The following is a 10,516-nucleotide window of genomic DNA, read 5'->3' on the forward strand; positions in this document are numbered from 1 at the left end:
ACGGGTTAAAAAATCACCACACTCTCCTATCCCAGTAAGCAAGTGAGGACTTAAGCCTAAACACGGCCTCAAACATAGGTGATGATCTGATAAATGTTTTGTGTGCTTGTAGAAATTTATCATGAAATAATACTTGTAGAAGGCGTGGTAAAAAAAACAATGGTCCTAAAATGTTACTTCCTCCGTTTGGGTTTATTAGACCAAGTTTCACCATTTATTTTACTAACAAAACGTAAATTACATGATACAAAAAGCATACTTTTGAAAGAGACTTTCAATGGTATAATTTTTGTGACATGTAGTTCAAATTTTATTAATTAAATCTATGATCAAAATTTAGCCCAAGATGAGAGGAGACCAAATAAACCCGGACAGAGGGGGTATTTTTTAAAGCATTTTGGAATTAAAAAAATCTGCCATGACTTCCACGGATGTCATTGCATGAGGAAAATTTTCAAACAGTCAAAACATTTGTCAAAGTTTATCACAAAAAACTTCAGTTTTTTAGTTTTTTCATTCTTTTTTGGGTTTTACCCTTCATCACGAGCTCATTTGAAATCGGGAGCAGAAGAGGAGCTTCGGAAGGTTTTAGACTTGTGTTACACAAGTACTACATTACTAAGTACCACCCATTTTCTTTTGAGCATCATTTTTTTATATGTTTTTTCCATGGCAAATCAATCCGCATTCCAAGCAATAAACTTCTTCAGTAACCTGCTTTTTGCGATCATTGTCAAACCAAGTTTGATAGTCATTTTCTGACTATCTTTTTGTTTTTCTGCAAATGTCATGCCTTATCTACAAGTGTTGTGATAGAAATTCTTTAGGTTTATTGGGTCATCGGGTTTATTTACATTTGTCGTGGGAAGGGTAAGGCGACCTTGTTTGTTCATTTATTTTTGTTGATTGCTTCAAAAGTTCTTCCAATGTTTTGACACATGGGACGACACTAGCTCTGTGTTATTTTTGTTTTTTATTTCTGATCGTTTTTTGGGTACAAACAAATCTCATTCACCACACTCTCACAAATGGCATGCCAAGTTTGCTTCTCGAATACACCAACAATGATGCAACAAAGCGCATCATATTAGCTGGTGACTTTGAAAAATCTATGCTAATAATTTGCGCAAATACTCATGTTTTTGTACTCCCCCTTTTAAACTCTCATCACTTTATTCTTGTTGCACAAAAAGAATTTGTAGGATCAAAGTTGTCGACCACAAGAGGGTGAATGGGAAATTTTAACAAATTCCCCAAAAAATCTAAATGCTTGGGTAACTGGTGGCGCACAGGCTTTGTCCGGCGATGCACCATTGAGGTTTATGACGACCAATTAGCATATTTTACACCAATAATAGGTGTTTCAAAATCAATGCTCGAAATCTCCTACTTCTTTGGGATTCTGATGAAATTAGTCAATAAGGGGCGCGTGAATGTTGTAGTATATGAAAAATCATACATCTACAATGCAAAATGATAAGGAAAATGTAAGTGCATTTAGTGCCCCTTAGTGATTTTGGTGTATTGAAGACTTATAGGTTAAGTGACTGATGCGTTTGTGAGTATACACAGGTCTATAAGTCTATGAGAAGTTTGATATTTACAGAGAAAGTCGACCCTTAAAAATGAAGTCTTCGACTGAAGACTTTGGATTTCTGAAGACTTTCTGAAAACTTTGAAAGTGAAAAAATTGGTGTGATCCTGAAGACGTGGTATTCATTCAAGGAACATGAAGCATGAAGAATTTTGTTTTCGTAATTTCATTTTCTCTTTCTTGAGTCATAGAAAACACCGTACTGTTAAAGGGGGTCGAGGAAATACTAAGGAAAAATTTCCAAGTGATGCTCAACTCAAATCCTACATCTACCAATCCCTTAGAGTGAAGTCATTGGAAATCTCATACAGCTCAGTCAATTTCTTCAGTGACGGAGACGAAGTTCTTCTGGTCCCTGAGGAATTTGTTCTGACTGAGGAGTTAGGAATTCGCCAGTGCGGATTGCCTACACAGTGAGGAACATGATAGCCCTGAGAAATTTGCTACTCAAAATTCCAACCGTTGATGTGCTATGCGCCAGCTGTCCCAAAATATTTACCCACCTAACGGTCATATCATTGAAGGGCATTTATGTCTTATCATGTCGGGCTGCTCCCTAGGCTATAAATAGCCGCCCCCTACAACCACTAGTTGGTTGGCTGCTCTGAGAGAAACTGACACTTGTCATTTCAGAGCATCCCATCCTCCAAGGACTTTGAGTGAAAATCATCAAGTGAGGAAAACCCAAACCCAAACACCTACAAACCCAAAGTGATTAAGCATCACTGAAGAGATTGATCATGCGTGGATCTGACACTTGTTACCTTTGAAGACTGTGCATCTTCCAGACAGTTAGGCATCATGGTCTAGAGTATCCAAAAGGAAATTGTGGATCGCCGAGTGACCGAGTCTGTGAAGGTTTGGAAGTCACCTGAAGACTTACCATGAGTGATTGGGCGAGGTCTGTGTGACCTTAGCTTAAGGGGAATACGGTGAGGACTGAGTGTCCTGAGCTGCGTGTTCAGGACTAGGTGTCCGGGACTGTGTGTCCTCATGTTTAAATACCTAGCCGCCCTAACCAGACGTACTACTGCCACAATAGTTGGAACTGGTCTACCAAATCCTTGTCTTCACCAAGCTACCTGGTTCCAATTCCTCAACCCTTCTATTTCCTCATCTCTCTGTTGTGTGCTTGTTCATATCTGTTTGAAGACTTTGGCTGAAGACTTTCTTTATTTCCTCAGCTCAATTTCTTCAGCCTGTTTGTCTTCATTCTGTTTATCCTGTGTTTACGCTTTCTGTACCATGTGCTTGTTTTCATTTCATCATGAAGACCATGCTCTTATTCTGTTATGTTTACTTCTGAGTACTTATTCCGCTGCAAGTAGTTCTTCACTCAGGAATTTTCTCACCCGCAAATTCCTCAGTGAAGAATTCATAAAAATCGCCTATTCACCCCCCTCTAGTCGATATAACGCACTTTCAGAAAACATGATGCAAAATGCACTCATCATTCAAGCGTAGGTCTCATGTCGCCACACACGACAACGCTAAGCCAGCCACAAGAAACTGATGGAGAACGTAGTAATTTCAAAAATTTCCTACGCACACGCAAGATCATGGTGATGCATAGCAACGAAAGGGGAGAGTGTTGTCTACGTACCCTCGTAGACCGTTCGCGGAAGCGTTATATCTATGCGGTTGATGTAGTCGTACGTCTTCACGATCCGACCGATCCAAGTACCGAAAGCACGGCACCTCCGAGTTCTGCACACGTTCGGCTCGGTGACGTCCTCGCCTTCTCGATCCAACAAGAGGGGCGAAGTAGTAGATGAGTTCCGGCAGCACGACGGCGTGGTGATGGTGTTGGTGAAGAACAATCTTCGCAGGGCTTCGCCTAAGCACTACGAAAACTATGACGGAGGATAAACTAGAGGAGACGGGGTAGCCGGCACATGGCTTGGTGTTTCTTGATGTGTCTTTGGTGCTAGCCCTACCCCTCTATTTATATGTTGAGCCCTGGGGTCGAAACTTGGAGTAAAAGCCTCCTCAAAGTCGGTTTCACCCGAAAGGCAAGAGTCCTTCTCGGACTCGAGGGCTAGACGCCAGGGTTCCCGGCGTCTACCCCCTAGACGCCAGGGTTCTTGGCGTCTAGCCTCTGGTCTCCGCAAAACTTCCTTTTGCACTTTCCAAAAGCCTCGTGGGCTTTCCCCTTTGGCCCAGATAAAGTGTTCTCATGCCTAAACATTTCGGGAAACATCCGGAACCCCTTCTGGTGAATTCTGGAACCCTTCCGAAGATCAAACACTACTATCCACATATCAATCTTTACTTCCGGACCATTCCGGAGTTCCTCGTCATATCTGTGATCTCATCCAAAACTCCGAACAACATTCGGTCACCAACATACATAACTCATAGTACTATATCGTCAATGAAGTTAAGCGTGCGGACCCTACAGGTTCGAGAACTATGTAGACATGACCGAGACACCTCTCTGGTCAATAACCAATAGCGGGACCTAGATGCCCATATTGGCTCCTACATATTCTACGAAGATCTTTATCAGTGAGACCGCATAACAACATACGTTGTTCCCTTTGTCATCGGTATGTTACTTGCCCGAGATTCGATCGTCGGTATCTCAATACCTAGTTCAATCTCGTTACCGGCAAGTCTCTTTACTCGTTCTGTAATACATCATCCCGAAACTAACTCATTAGCTGCAATGCTTGCAAGGCTTATAGTGATGTGCATTATCAAGTGGGCCCAGAGATACCTCTCCGACAATCGGAGTGACAAATCCTAATCTCGAAATACGCCAACCCAACAAGTACCTTTGGAGACACCTGTAGAGCACCTTTATAATCACCCAGTTACGTTGTGACGTTTGGTGGCACACAAAGTGTTCCTCCGGTAAACGGGAGTTGCATAATCTTATAGTCATAGGAACATGTATAAGTCATGAAGAAAGCAATAGCAACAAACTAAACGATCAAGTGCTAAGCTAACGGAATGGGTCAAGTCAATCACATCATTCTCCTAATGATGTGATCTCGTTAATCAAATGACAACTCATGTCTATGGTTAGGAAACTTAACCATCTTTGATCAACGAGCTAGTCAAGTAGAGGCATACTAGTGACACTCTGTTTGTCTATGTATTCACACATGTATTATGTTTCCGGTTAATACAATTCTATCATGAATAATAAACATTTATCATGAAATAAGGAAATAAATAATAACTTTATTATTGCCTCTAGGGCATATTTCCTTCAGTCTCCCACTTGCACTAGAGTCAATAATCTAGATCACATCGCCATGTGATTTAACATCAATAGTTCACATCACCATGTGATTAACACCCATAGTTCACATCGTCATGTGACCAACACCCAAAGGGTTTACTTAGAGTCAATAATCTAGTTCACATCGCTATGTGATTAACACCCAAAGAGTACTAAGGTATGATCATGTTTTGCTTGTGAGAGAAGTTTAGTCAACGGGTCTGCAACATTCAGATCCGTATGTATTTTGCAAATTTCTATGTCAACAATGCTCTGCACGGAGCTACTCTAGCTAATTGCTCCCACTTTCAATATGTATCCAGATTGAGACTTAGAGTCATCTGGATCAGTGTTAAAACTTGCATCGTCGTAACCCTTTACGACGAACCTTTTGTCACCTCCATAATCGAGAAACATATCCTTACTCCAGTAAGGATAATTTTGACCAATGTCCAGTGATCTACTCCTAGATCACTATTGCACTCCCTTGCCAAACTCAGGGCAGGGTATACAATAGGTCTGGTACACAGCATGGCATATTTTATAGAACCTATGGCTAAGGCATAGGGAATGACTTTCATTCTCTCTCTATCTTCTGCCGTGGTCGGGTTTTGAGTCTTACTCAACTTCACACCTTTGTAACACAGGCAAGAACTCCTTCTTTGACTGTTCCATTTTGAACTACTTCAAAATCTTGTCAAGGTATGTACTCATTGAAAAACTTATCAAGCGTCTTGATCTATTTCTATAGATCTTGATGCTCAATATGTAAGCAGCTTCACCAAGGTCTTTCTTTGAAAAACTCCTTTCAAACATTCCTTTATGCTTTGTAGAATAATTCTACATTATCTCCGTATACTTATCAGAAATGATGTAGTGCTCCCACTAACTTTCTTGTAAATACATGCTTCACCGCAAGTCTGTATAAAACTATATGCTTTGATCAACTTATCAAAGCGTATATTCCAACTCCGAGATGCTTGCACCAGTCCATAGATGGATCGCTGGAGCTTGCATATTTTGTTAGTACCTTTAGGATTGATAAAACCTTCTGGTTGCATCATATATAACTCTTCTTTAATAAATCCATTAAGGAATGTAGTTTTGTTTATCCATTTGCCAGATTACATAAAATGCGGCAATTGCTAACATGATTCGGACAGACTTAAGCATAGATACGAGTGAGAAACTCTCATCGTAGTCAACACCTTGAACTTGTCGAAAATCTTTTTGCGACAATTCTAGCTTTGTAGATAGTAACACTACTATCAGCGTCCGTCTTCCTCTTGAAGATCCATTTAATCTCAATGGCTCGCCGATGAATGGGCAAGTCAATCAAAGTCCATACTTTGTTCTCATACATGGATCTCATCTTAGACTTCATGGCCTCAAGCCAATTCGCGGAATCTGGGCTCATCATCGCTTCCTCATAGTTCGTAGGTTCATCATGGTCAAGTAACATGACCTCCAGAACAGGATTACCGTACCACTCTGGTGCGGATCTCACTCTGGTTTACCTACGAGGTTCGGTGGTAACTTGATCTGAAGTTACATGATCATCATCATTAGCTTCCTCACTAATTGGTGTAGTAGTCACAGGAACAGATTTCTGTGATGAACTACTTTCCAATAAGGGAGCAGGTACAGTTACCTCATCAAGTTCTACTTTCCTCCCACTCATTTCTTTCGAGAGAAACTCCTTCTCTAGAAAGGATCCATTCTCAGCAACAAATATCTTGCCTTCGGATCTGTGATAGAAGGTGTACCCAACAGTTACTTTTGGGTATCCTATGAAGATGCACTTCTCCGACTTGGGTTTGAGCTTATCAAGATGAAACTTTTTCACATAAGCATTGCAACCCCACACTTTAAGAAACGACAGCTTAGGTTTCTCGCTAAACCATAGTTCATACGGTGTCGTCTCAACGGATTTAGATGGTGCCCTTTTTAATGTGAATGCAGCTGTCTTTAATGCATAACCCCAAAATGATAGTGGTAAATCGGTAAGAGACATCATAGATTGCACTATATCAAATAAAGTACGGTTATGATGTTCGGACACACCATTACGATGTGGTGTTCCAGGTGGCGTGAGTAGTGAAACTATTTCACATTGTTTTAACTGAAGGCCAAACTCGTAACTCAAATATTTTACTTCTGCGATCATATCGTAGAAACTTTTATTTTTGTTACGATGATTCTCCACTTCACTCTGAAATTCTTTAAACTTTTCAAATATTTCAGACTTGTGTTTCATCAAGTAGATATACTCATATCTGCTCAAATCATCTATGAAGACCAGAAAATAATGATACCTGTCGCGAGCCTCAATATTCATCGGACCACATACATCAGTATGTATGATTTCCAACAAATCTATTGCTCGCTCCATTGTTCTGGAGAACAGAGTTTTAGTCATCTTGCCCATGAGGCATGGTTTGCAAGCATCAACTGATTCATAATCAAGTGATTCCAAAAGCCCATCAGCATGGATTTTCTTCATGAGCTTTACACCAATATGACCTAAACGGAAGTGCCACAAATAAGTCGCATTATCATTATTAACTTTGCATCTTTTGGCTTCAATATTATGAAAATGTGTATCACCACGATCGAGATCCAACAAACCATTTTCATTGGGTGTATGACCATAGAAGGTTTTATTCATGTAAACAGAACAACAATTATTCTCTAACTTACATGAATAACCGTATTGCAATAAACATGATCCAATCATATTTATGCTCAACGCAAACACCAAATAACATTTATTTAGGTTCAACACTAATCCCAAAAGTATAGGGAGTGTGCGATGATGATCATATCAATCTTGGAATCACTTCCAACACACATCGTCACTTCACCCTTAACTAGTCTCTGTTTATTTTGCAACTCCCATTTCGAGTTACTACTCTTTAGCAACTGAACCAGTATCAAATACCGAGGGGTTGCTACGAACACTAGTAAAATACACATCAATAATCTGTATATCAAATATGCCTTTGTTCACTTTGCCATCCTTCTTATCCGCCAAATACTTGGGGCAGTTCCGCTTCCAGTGACCAGTCCCTTTGCAGTAGAAGCACTTAGTCTCAGGCTTAGGACCAGACTTGGGCTTCTTCACTTGAGAAGCAACTTGCTTGCCGTTCTTCTTGAAGTTCCCTTTTCTTTCCCTTTGCCCTTTTCTTGAAACTAGTGGTCTTGTTAATCATCAACACTTGATGCTCATTATTGATTTCTACCTTCATCGATTTCATCATCATGAAAAGCTCGGGAATCGTTTTCATCATCCCTTGCATACTATAGTTCATGACGAAGTTATACTAACTTGGTGATGGTGACTAGAGAATTCTGTCAATCACTATTTATCTGGAAGATTAACTCCCACTTGATTCAAGCGATTGTAGTACCCAGACAATCTGAACACATGCTCACTGCTTGAGCTATTCTCCTCCATCTTTTAGCTATAGAACTTGTTGGAGACTTCATATCTCTCAACTCGGGTATTTGCTTGAAATATTAACTTCAACTCCTGGAACATCCATATGATCCATGACGTTCAAAACGTCTTTGCAGTCCCGATTCTAAGCCGTTTAAGCATGGTGCACTAAATATCAAGTAGTCATCATATTGAGCTAGCCAAACATTCATAACGTCTGCATCTGCTCCTGCAATAGGTCTGTCATCTAGCGGTGCATTAAGGACATAATTCTTCTGTGCAGCAATGAGGATAATCCTCAGATCATGGATCCAATCCGCATCATTGCTACTAACATCTTTCAACTTAATTTTCTCTAGGAACATATCAAAAATAAAACAGGGAGCTAAACGCGAGCTATTGATCTACAACATAGATATGCTAATACTATCAGGACTAAGTTCATGATAAATTAAAGTTCAATTAATCATATTACTTAAGAACTCCCACTTATAAAGACATCCCTCTAATCTTCTAAGTGATCACGTGATCCAAATCAACTAAACCATAACCGATCATCACGTGAAATGGAGTAGCTTTCAATGGTGAACATCAATATGTTGATCATATCTACTATATGATTCATGCTTGACCTTTCGGTCTCAGTGTTCCGAGGCCATATCTGCATATGCTAGGCTCGTCAAGTTTAACCTCAGTATTCTGCGTGTGCAAAAACTGGCTTGCACCCGTTGTAGATGGACGTAGAGCTTATCACACCCGATCATCACGTGGCGTCTGGGCACGACGAACTTTGGCAATAGTGCATACTCAGGGAGAACACTTTTATCTTGAAATTTAGTGAGAGATCATCTTATAATGCTACCGTCAATCAAAGCAAGATAAGATGCATAAAAGATAAACATCACATGCAATCAATATAAGTGATATGATATGGCCATCATCATCTTGTGCTTGTGATCTCCATCTCCGAAGCACCTTCATGATCACCATCGTCACCGGCGTGACACCTTGATCTCCATCGTAGCATCGTTGTCGTCTCGCCAATCTTATGCTTCCACGACTATCGCTACCGCTTAGTGATAAAGTAAAGCATTACAGGGCGATTGCATTGCATACAATAAAGCGACAACCATATGGCTCCTGCCAGTTGCCGATAACTCGGTTACAAAACATGATCATCTCATACAATAAAATTTAGCATCATGTCTTGACCATATCACATCACAACATGCCCTGCAAAAAACAAGTTAGACATCCTCTACTTTGTTGTTGCAAGTTTTATGTGGCTGCTACGGGCTTAGCAAGAACCGTTCTTACCTACGCATCAAAACCACAATGATAGTTTGTCAAGTTGGTGCTGTTTTAACCTTCGCAAGGACCGGGCGTAGCCACACTCGGTTCAACTAAAGTTGGAGAAACTGACACCCGCCAGTCACCTGTGTGCAAAGCACATCGGTAGAACCAGTCTCGCGTAAGCGTACGCGTAATGTCGGTCCAGGCCGCTTCATCCAACAATACCGCCGAACCAAAGTATGACATGCTGGTAAGCAGTATGACTTATATCGCCTGCAACTCACTTGTGTTCTACTCGTGCATATTACATCAACGCATAAAACCTGGCTCTGATGCCACTGATGGAGAACGTAGTAATTTCAAAATTTTCCTACGCACACGCAAGATCATGGTGATGCATAGCAACGAGAGGGGAGAGTGTTGTCTATGTACCCTCGTAGACCGTTCGCGGAAGCGTTATATCAACGCGGTTGATGTAGTCGTACGTCTTCACGATCCGATCGATCCAAGTACCGAAAGCACGGCACCTCCGAGTTCTGCACACGTTCGGCTTGGTGACGTCCTCACCTTCTCGATCCAGCAAGAGGGGCAAAGTAGTAGATGAGTTCCGGCAGCACGACGGCGTGGCGATGGTGTTGGTGAAGAACAATCTTCGCAGGGCTTCGCCTAAGCACTACGAAAACTATGACAGAGGATAAACTAGAGGATACGGGGTAGCCGGCACACGGCTTGGTGTTTCTTGATGTGTCTTTGGTGCTAGCCCTACCCCTCTATTTATATGTTGAGCCCTGGGGTCGAAACTTGGAGTAAAAGCCTCCTCAAAGTCGGTTTCACCCGAAAGGCAAGAGTCCTTCTCGGACTCCAGGGCTAGACGCCAGGGTTCCCGGCGTCTACCCCCTAGACACCAGGGTTCCTGGCGTCTAGCCTCTGGTCTTCGCAAAACTTCCTTTTGCACTTTCCA

The sequence above is a fragment of the Triticum urartu genome, chromosome 3 (assembly GCF_003073215.2).
Source record: "Triticum urartu cultivar G1812 chromosome 3, Tu2.1, whole genome shotgun sequence".
Taxonomy (NCBI): Eukaryota; Viridiplantae; Streptophyta; class Magnoliopsida; order Poales; family Poaceae; genus Triticum; species Triticum urartu.